Below are 10843 nucleotides of genomic sequence, written 5' to 3' on the forward strand. Positions count from 1 at the left end.
TATCCTTCTTATTGCCACCTGTTTTCCTTGCCTCTTCAACGTACCACAAGGATCATCGAATTAGTGCAGGGAGGTACAAGAGGTATATAGATACATCCGGAATAGATCAAACTGAAACTGCTGCGGAACAATATACTGATTTTAATAGAGGTTTTTTCTTCTTCATTGGACCAGTGCAGAACAGTAAGCTTATACGTAGACTTACTCGAACAGTAGAGGCAGTTGTGAATCAGACTATAGCCGCTTTGGGGAACTTGACTCAGGAACAATCCGCTATCAGAATGGTAGCGCTCCAGAATCGTCTTGTTCTCGACGTCATACTAGCGGAGAAGGGTGGGGCTTGTAAAATTATCGGGTCGAGCTGTTGCATTTTCATTCCCGATAACGCCCCTTCAGTCTATAAAGCTATTTCCAAATTACACAAAATAGCATCAGGATTACACCAGGAACCAGGCACCTGGACTTGGTCAGGATGGTTTTGGGGGTTGGTATCCTCCTGGGGCTGGAAGTTACTATCCATAGTTGGGATAATATTCGCAGTACTTATGGGGTGTTGTCTCTGCATACAATGTGGTCCACCGCTCTGTGGATTGTGTATTACCCTGTGCACTCCTAGAAGACATACTCAGGAGGAAGAAAATGCCAGGATCTACCTCAATGGCCTGTACTGACAGTGATTGCACTCTGGTGCAAGGAGGGGATGTGGAAAAATAAAATATCGCACCCTCATGCAATTACTGTGCCTTGACATCTGGACATCCATTTTGAGAGTAAGCATCCATTTTGAGAATGTGTTGACATTTTGGAGAATGCAGCTGAAGATAAATTGCAACTTGTGATGTGCTTTAGGCAGGATGTTAGCCACCCACATAGCTGTGGTTAAGCCGATTCTTCAGTTTCTAAGAAAAAGCTCGCTTCGACAGAATAACCTGAGGTTGGAAGAAAGTCACGCTTGTTTTCCCTTGTACTCTATTTTTTACCCCACGCTTCTGACATTTCTCCGTCTGCATGCTAGCTTCACATATTTCCACTGACGCACATCGGAGTGTTCCAGCTTCACATGTTTCCACTGACGCATATAGACTGTTTTGTTTTTTTCTCTTTTTAAAGTTTGCTTGATGGAAAATTACCGAATACTGCCATTTGCTTGTGTTGTGCAAGAAATGTATAAAAGCTGCAAGCTGCGCAATGTTGGGCAGACCACTCCCTAACCCGCTTGGTGAGGGAGCTCTCCCTTAACTCGAGTTATTGAAATAAACCCTGATTATACTCCACGTCCCGGACTCTGTCTCCTTCCTCATTTACCTATTACTAGAAAATTATGAAATAAGATAAGGTAAAATAAATTATTTACCACAGTCTTAAGTCCTTCATTTATGAGTAACCTTAGATATGACACGGGTAGCAGAGAATATTATCTCTGGAAACTTGATAAGGATGTTAGAACTTCATTTAATTTTACTTTGTTTCGAAGTCACAGACGCCAAGTACCAATAAGGATGAGACGTGGATCATTTCAGATTAGTGGGTTTATGGTCTGCTAAGAAGGTTCTTAGAAGTTAGCCGGTAGAAGGCTCAGAAGAGATAAATCATTGGTATAAACACTGAATAAACAGGTTGACAGCAGGAGAATTATTGCCTATGTAAGAAAGATGACTCACCAGATTTAAAAAAAAAAAAAAAAAAAAAAAAAAAGAAAGGTATGTTCCCGTTTAGTTAAATGTCTCAAGTTAGTTAAACTACAGATCTAACTATCTTTGATCACATTGCGGTGGTGGAAGTACCAATACTGCCATTAAGTGGGGCAAAGGCAATAAACAGACAAGATCTTAGAGGGGAGCTGCAGCTTGCATACATATGTACATTGTAGGAGATTGATGTGAGGATTAGTGAATGGACAGCTACCCAATTCAAGGCAAAAGACTTCAGTTCACTGGCAAGTACAAAATAAATGAGCTTAAAAATATGGATTTTACATTTTTCAGACAGGATACTCGTTGGGGACTCTCCTCAGTATTTATAAAAAAATATATATCCCGCCTGGGTCACCGCAACTAAAACTAACAAGTAAAGACTGCTTCTGATCAGGAGGAGCCGATGTCAGGCTTTAAGATGGCTGAAACTGATTTCTTGAGTACAAAGACCAGCTAATGAAATGAAATAAGGTTACTTATAGATAGCAGAACTACTATAACAGAGCATCCTGATGCTATTCCAAGCACATCACCATCTACCAAAGACTACTGCTAAAAAGGTCACAAGAGTAAAGAGAAAAGACAGAATCAATGGCTTAAAAAGCAACCATACAACTCATTTGGCAAGGAGAAAAGCCAGGTTTTAAGCGGTTTCCTGAAGGCTGTCTCATTTTCAGTTAATCTCAAACAGAGAGAGAGACGATTCCAGTCTTTAGCTTCTAGCATGGAAAAGGATCTTCCTCCTCTAGTCTTCAACCTAAAAATGGGATTCGCCGGAGATCAGTAATGGTTGATCTTAAATCCTCTGAGTACTGTAACGTATGATATGGTCAGAAAAATATTTCGGACCTGTTAAAAAGTTCAGAAGATAATAGTCTGGGCTAGGGTGCCGAGTTAGAAGTGCTGTGCTCAAAGAAATTAATCAAGAAGGCTGCTTTGATAATCTTACTAAGCACTCAGAATATCCCAAAGTTGCAGCCATGTACATATCTCTAGCTAGGACAGACAGCGTGAGAGTCCTCAGAAGTGGATTGCATGAATGGTGTAAGTCTGTCCAGAAGTTATTTAGCAAAGCTATCAAATAAAATGTAAAATAAAAAACAAGTAGAAATACAGTAGTATTTTTTCTGCTAAGACTTGAATTTCAAGCTGGATGCAGTGAAAGCCAAATATTTTAATAAATCAAAATGTAAGAAAGTAAGCATGAAAGTATGGTAGGCACAATATTTTAATGCTCTGACACCGAGGTGTGCAAAAGCATGGCTTCAATGTATAGAAATTGATTTTTTGTTCCAACAATTCACTTATCTGTTTAAGACTTATTTAACAGGGTAGGGTATACAAATGAGTACAAGCTATCAAATGATTTTGTACAAGTATATTTCTTTTCAGAAGAGGTCTTAAAGTTTTCCTAAAGCCTCATATCTGCTTTGTGTTTCTCATGATCATGTTTTCTTTGACTCTGTCCGCTAGTGTGGAGCTACACAACTGGGCTTCTGATTGAAAGACTTCTGGTATCGGGAGGAGTTCCACTTTTTTGTAAATTCCCTTCATTACTTTGGATTGTGCCATTTTCATTAAGTTTTCTTTCCAGCACAGATCCACCATGTTGTTACTGGAGCTTGTTGCTCATTTGTTTACCTTCCCTTAATATTTACCTTTTTACTGCATTTTCAATTGCCTCAACTACTTTTTGAATATTTTACTATTTCTAAAGCTAAACCTAGCAGGAACCCTAACATGTAATAAATGTATCCATTATTTTATTTAGTACATTTTCTTAATCTGGCCATTTAGTGGCAGAATTTTAACAACAATTTTAATAAATTATTTTAATACCGAAAATATTGCAGTACATTTTAATGTTTTTCATGGGTGTGTATGCTTCAGCATACCTTTATAATTTTCAATTATATTGAATAAGGTAACCTTTATTATTTTTGTTAAATTCTATAAGTGTTTAAGGGGGCTACATCCCTAAAATAAAATACTTAGCTTTAATGATACAACGCCCTTGAATGTACTGGTTGGAAAGGTGCACGTCAAAATGCGATGCAGTTGATATAATGGGGTTTACTATGTTCATACACTCTGTTTGAACCCCAGCCAAAGACAGAAGTCTGTTTCACGGAGATATTTAACTATGTCTCATGATACAGTCTTTTAAAACCCATGAAACACACAAACTGAAGGTGAGATTGCGTCAACAGCCCTTATTAAAAGAAAAATCAACCTGTGCTAACAAAATACATAAGAAATACCCTGATGTCATCTCAGTCGAAGAGATGACAACATTACAACACAAAACCTAAAATAAATTAGGAGTTAAGGTTATTAAGGAACTTGAACTCTTTGGTGCACTGCGCAAAACGTCAAAAGTTACATCACACCACCAACAAGACACTGACTGTGACCAAACCCATTCAGGTTCCTTTGGCACATGTTATCTGCTCCTGATCTTATACTGGAAATTCTCCCTTCGTTCTGAACACATTAGTCTCCCCCGTTTGATGTTTCAGCTAGGTTATTACTCAATTTCTGCTACCTGTCAATATTGATCCAATATCAACCTTTCCATCACATGACCTCTTCTGTATCGGATTACCTTTAACATACTGTAAAATGGATGTGAAATATGTGGTGTTAGGTTTGGCCCACTGTCTGAGAAGAGACACATCAAGAACTGCTTTACGAAAAAGGAGGGTAGTGCTATCTATACCATTAGACTTATGTATTTCAATTAGAAGAGGAAGCTGAAAGTGAATATGCCCAGTGTCAATGTCTGATTGGGAACCCAAAGAACTGTTTGTGGGGCATGTTGAAAAGTACACCCCTTTAGCTCCTCTCTTGGACTATTCAGTATTCAAGAGCAAACATAACAAAATGCAAGTGTCAGCTGCAAGGTTAGCTATGTCTCGTGTGTGGTTTTGACAACAGGTGCACTGAACCGTTCAAATCAGTGGTATATTAAATATTGTTCATCATAGCCAATATTAGATTGCCATCAAGTTATTATGCTGTGGTGTTGAAGTAGAGATATGTTGCATTTCTGGCACAAATGAAAATGTTTTTTATGAGCTGAAATTTTGCAGCACTAGAATCCTCAGTAGATTCAGATGCACGACAGAACATCCAGTTGTATCAGTGCAGCCTTCACCTAGGCTGACAAGCAACTTCCACCAAACATATGTATGTATGGAAGACAAACAGCGGCAGCAGATATCCCTAGTCAGTGTTGGTGTGCTCTCCTGGTATAATTCATTTCGGGAGTCATTGGATTCCTCAGTGACCAAGGAATTCGATTTTACTAGGCGAGCACTAAAACAATAAAATGGAGCACTCCCAGAAGTGGGAGGAGGCAGAAATAACACCAGTTCTAAAACATGAATATTTTAAAATCCATTTCCAATATTCAAACTGTACTCAAAATCTGATTGGTATATACTGATAAAAATAAAGCACTGGCCGTGCAAAATGTGTAACTATAAGAAGGATGTTTATTTAATACAACCAAAAAGTCTTGTCATACCTGCTCAGAAACAGGACTTTGTATGCAACTCACACATCTTTCATCATACATCCTTGCATATATTACTTGCAACATGGATTCTTTGCAGGATTTAACACTGGTTGTGTTTACCTTGAGGTAGTGAGGTCTTGGCAGTTAGTAGATGGAAGAAACTATACTCAAGAGGCTCCAATCTGCATAGTGAGACATTATAAGCATTATTAAGCACAGTTTGAGGTGTATGACATGAAGAATTTTAACAGCCTCAAAGTATTAAAATATGAAAGATATGTTTAAAACTGTGAATAATTTAACTTAATAACAAGTCGAAAACAAGGTGCATTATAGTGACTACTGTTTAGCTCCTTCCTTAAGCAGTATGTTAGTAAGATTATTGGAAATAGATGCGTCAGATGTATAGTTCTTCTCAATCTTACAATAATGGTTCTCTTGTATTTTTAACATGTCACATTTGGTAGGTTAAACCCATTTTTATATATGAACAATTTCGAAAACAATCCCACAGTTCCATTAAATTTGTTTATCCAGTAGTCCATTTTCTGGGACATTTAATGTAATTATATATATCATTAATAATTAGCGGTCCCCACTGTGTAGTTACAGCCATGAAAGAGCTTCCATAGAAACAGCACTTTTTGGTTTCTTACCACTGGTGTTTTACGAATTTACACAAAAACTTTACAAAAAAAACGAACGTTTATGCACCTCTAATCCTTCCTGTAAAGATTTGCACCGATCAGTCAAGTGGGGGTCAAGAAAAAAGCAGGGGTCCCAAAACGCTAATTTCCCATGTTAATTCCCATATGAAACATTGCTGTCTAATACAGAAAAAAAAAACGGATGAATGTAATTACACCATATTTAGCAAACAGAACTTTATCCCAAAAGCTTGCTTTTTGTGATTTGGTGTGAATTCATTAACTTTGTGTTAAAAGAGGTGATTGGGTTGGGCTTGAAAGAGATAAAAAGTTAGGTATAACTGAACGGATGATCCCACAGGAGTATCACAGTACTGTAAATTGAAAAACAAAAGGGCCCTCTGATTGGCCAAAGCAGTGTTTCCTCACGTGTCAGGCCTTTCAGTATCACGGGCCCAGTACAGATGCCAAGATAATAAATGATCTGATTGGCTGGCCACAACCCATCAAAAAATGCTGCGGCTATTTCAGGATTCAGAGACTTAGTCCCTATGTGATGAAAATAAAAATAATAAACACGGGTGTAACAGGTCAGTGAAAGGACACCATATCCCCCAAACACACACACACACACACACTTGTGGGACGGGCCAAAAGGGACTCCTCCCAGGGTAAAAAAAAAAAAAAAAAAAAATGTTTTAAAAGGATTATTTCATGCGTACCACAGTACTCCCAATGAACCTAGGACAACTCTCCCATGAGGTCTCGCAGAAGACATGAACAGCTTCACTCCCCTGGTAATAGTGTACCGTGCAAACTTCCTCTGGATTGGCCGTCAACAGGGTGTCAGAGTGCACGGCCTGGCCGGGGGGAGGGGAAATAATCGGCAGACTATAATAAAAAATAAAAAAATTAAAAAAACAATAATTCACTGAAAAAAGACAACCGTTAAAGTGATGTTATTATTACTCATGTTAATTATATCTTCCCTTACATTAAAAAACTAAGAAGAATCACTAGGAAAAAAAAAACATGGTTAAAGTGATAGTCCCAGTATGAATTGAGAACTAACACTTAAAAACAAAACAAAAAAAAAAAAACACTGACATTCACTGGTTATAAATTACTAACTTAACTATAACCTTCACCCCTGCCATGCCCTGCTTATGACCTTGCGTATTACATCACCTATGACAGGTTAAATTACTTAATTGAAGACATACATTGCTAGGACTACCATTGCGTCTGGTTTGAACCTTTTCTGTCACGGGCTCTATGCCCAGCCAATCAAGAGTTGTAGTTTTTTTTCCCTGGGAACACTGGGAGGTAGGAATTGTGTGGATCTTTGCAGATTACGGAAGTTTGGGTCACAGAAATGTGAGGACAAATAGTGATTTCAAAGTATTAGGTTTGCAGGGCATTGTGGGTAAGAACACATTTTGGGAGCAATGTAAGGCACACTGCACTGGACTCCTCTGGGTGTCTAGCTTTAAAAAATGCCTGGTTTTGTTAGGTTTACCTGGGTGGTGTCTGGACCCAAATATGTCAGATAGCTCAATAGCAAAATAAGGTCATTTTTTTGTAAGGAAAAGTCGAAGTCTCTACATTGCATTTTGGGGCCGTTGAGTCTTCGGATAGATAGGGAATGTATGGACCCCTTTATCTGACAGAAATGCCAATAAAATGTATGTTTTCGCAAAAGTCTAAGGTTTGCAAGCCGTGGGATCCACACAGGTCACACCACTCTGGTCACTACAAGGTGTCCGATTTCAGAAATATTTCGGTTTGGCAAATTTCCTTGGCAGCAGTATAATTTTGTCCATAATCCACAGCTACCCAGATTGCAAAAAAGATTTGATTATCAGCAGAAATGTTTGATCTGTTCATGTTGATTTTTGGAGCAATTTCTGTCACAGACCTGGACCACCCACATAAGTGTGGTACCATTTTTATTGGGACAATTGTAGGAATGCTGGGTGGTAGGAAATTTGTGGATCCGCGTGTAGTGTGGAACTTTCTCTCACAGATATTGAAGGAAAATGCATATTTTTGACAGAGTTTGAGGTTTGCAAGGACTTATGAGTAAGAAACCCTCACAGGATCCAGGCGAGTCGCACCACCCTTGACTCTCTTGGGTGTCTAGTTTCCAGAAATATCTAAGTTTGGTAGATTTCACTGGTTAGCAACCCATATCGCCAAGCCAAGTTGTTTTTCCTCTCAGTTTTTTTTTTTTTTTTTTTTTAAATATCTGCTTGTTGCATTTTAAAGCAATTTGTGTTGCAAATGCTAGGCCCAGCCACACAAGTGTCGTACAGCAGGTATTATCGTAAGCAGTGTGGAAAATTGGACAGTAGGCATTTTCAGGATTCCTGCAGCTTCTGGAACTTTCTCTAATTGAAGCATGAGGTAATGTGTATTTTAGCCACAGTCTGGGATTTAAAGGCCTTGTGGGTAAGGAAATGTTATGGGATTCACACGTCACACTACCCTTGACTTCCTCTTGTGTCTAGTTTTTAGAAATTTCTAGGTTGGTAGGGTTTTCTGAGTGGCAGCTGAGCAAGCGTGCAAATTCTGTAGCTACCCACAAAGTTAAAAAAGGTGATTTTGCTGAGTGAAATGTGATGATCCCAGGTTACATTTTGGGGAGTTTTGCATTATGGGCACCATAGGAGTATTGTTTTAATCAGGAGATGTGTGAAAACACAGTGGTAGAACATTTGTTATTGCCAATCGGATTTCTCATTCTTGGCTTCCAAATGTAGCCAGTGTGAAAGAAGGAATACATTTTGCAAAAAGTCCTCTAAATCATGTTAGTATGTGGAACTGCAAAGTCAGAGGTGTACAAATAACCACTGTCCCTTAACTCAGTTCTCTGCCCACATTTTAAAAATACACAGGTTTCCTTCATATCCATATTTGTTAGATTTTTTTACATGAATTGCTGCATGGACACCACACAATGAAAAATCATAAGCTGCAGCTTAGTTATGTGCTCTGGGTATTGCATGTTTTGTACAAACTACACACCCAGTGTCTGACCAGAAGGGTCTGATGGACGTTAAAGTATACGGCTTTTGTAAATCACCCGTCGTGACAAAAATGTAAAGATGAAAACATCACCATCAATTGCATTTTTTTATTATTATTTTTTTTTTTTTTTACTTATTTTCATGATCTTTTTATTTCAACATTTACTTTGGAAAAACGCCAATAGATTCACACAAATGACCCCTGGCTGAATGAGAATTTTGTCTATGTTTAAGAAATATATAGCTTTCCAGGATCACCTATGGGTTTCACACCCATTTCCACTACAACATAGGCTAAAAGTACAAAAAAAGGAAACTAAATGTCTATCTGACAAAAATGCAAAAACTATGATAATTTTTTACACAACCTTTTTTGTGTCTGAAAGTTGAGAATATGATGATCCTAGCACGGCACGGCACACCTTTTGTTGATGTAATTTATAAAAAAGAAAGAAAAAAAGACTCTCTCTCTTGTACAGCACTTACCTTTAAAATTCCCTGGCTGTGGGGAAAAAAGGATGCACATTTGGCATCGATACCATATGTGGAAAAAATATTTATAAAGGAGTACAGGCAAAGTACCCCTAATGTCAAAAAAGGGCTCAGCACTGAGTGAGAAATGCCCCAGCAGCTATGGGGGGGGGGGGGGTGGAGAGCTCCAAGCCCCCACGACACCCCAAAAGACCCGAACGAGCTCTCCAGCCAGCTCCAATCTTTAACTTCAGTTAACTTGCAAATATGTCCTTGCCCCTCTAGTTAAAAGCTTTCTGAATATTAGTTCTCAAGCAACTAGACATCAACCCAGGGCTGCTGTTGAACTGGGGGCTGCATGTAAAGGTCAGGCGGGACACTGGGGCGTACTTTGAGTATCACTGCCTTAAGGGAAAATTTTCTTAGATAACATTACAAAATGGGCATTTTCTGAAAAGTCGTTTAACATTTTCTGAGACTTTATTTTTATTACATGATAATTTTTCTGACGAATTATTTCTCGTAGTAACAACTGCCGATTTTTGAGCGATGTCACTTCTCACAGTGATAGTCCGAAGTAGGTATTTCTTATACGAAAGTGTTCTATTGAGGGTCCCTTGGAAAGCATTTCATGATGGAGCGCGTCCCAAGGAGGTAGTCCTTTAAGACCTCGCTCTTCAGGAGCCACTTTTCAAATGGTCCTTTACTGTTTTGCCCCCACAAAGTTTTCTGTGGAGGGGTGTTCCAAATGATCTTCTACTCTGACCTTTAAGGGAAGCATACTTTTTAAAAACAAAATATGTTCAAACTGAAGATTTCAGCGGGGGTAACATTTTCTTAAAATAAGAAATTTCCCAGTTATACACCGCTTTTTCAACGGGACTCTTCAATTTGTGACATTTGGCCTTACTTCAAAACAGTGGCTAGTGGGGCATTTCCAGACGAACATATAATTTCTGGTACCTCCACCCGGGTGCCTTGCATCGGTTGAACAGTCTCTCCCTCCCAACCGTGCCGGGTCCTCACCTGCCAGACCCCGGCCTCTTCTGTCTCCCCTGCCTGTTGGCGAAAACCTTACGTTATTTGCCTCACAGGCCACCAGGGCCAGCTGTCTCCTAGCAACCGGGCAGGGCGGAAACACTGTAAACCGGAAGCAGAGCTGATACGCGGAGTCCCACAGTCCGGGAATCGCGCGCCGGACGAGACTTCCCTCCAGGGTGCAGACGAGACACAGCCATACAAACAGACGAAGGACTAAAGAGCAGCTCCGCGGCTCTATTGTACAAGAGGAAGCCACGCCTGAAAGAAAACGCGCCTATTTGTACTAACTGACAGAAATCGGCGTCAACTGTCAAGAAGTTGACGGCCATCTTGGAAATGTAACGCCTCCTACAGTGACAATGCAGACTGCGTATCAGTTTATTAATTTAAACGAATTACTTTTTTTTTAATATGATCTGAGAAACGATAGGCTGAATACAT

General features: G+C 39.2%; 1 protein-coding gene across 9 annotated transcripts in view; it reads right to left on the reverse strand.

The window, feature by feature from the left end:
• IQANK1 (IQ motif and ankyrin repeat containing 1) overlaps positions 1-10611 on the reverse strand; it is a 338309-nt gene extending 327698 nt beyond the window's left edge. For 2 of the 9 annotated variants that reach the window (XM_069220930.1, XM_069220928.1), the window contains exon 1: positions 10388-10611. The gene's annotated coding sequence lies outside the window, so the exon portion shown is untranslated. Of the gene's footprint in view, positions 1-5334; positions 5397-6583; positions 6753-10324 lie in introns of all 9 variants that reach the window. The other 7 variants (XR_011201021.1, XR_011201020.1, XM_069220925.1 and 4 more) reach the window with 7 other exon arrangements.
• Between the last annotated feature and the right edge of the window lie 232 nt (positions 10612-10843).

This window comes from Pleurodeles waltl, chromosome 2_2 (assembly GCF_031143425.1).
Source record: "Pleurodeles waltl isolate 20211129_DDA chromosome 2_2, aPleWal1.hap1.20221129, whole genome shotgun sequence".
NCBI classification, from domain to species: Eukaryota; Metazoa; Chordata; class Amphibia; order Caudata; family Salamandridae; genus Pleurodeles; species Pleurodeles waltl.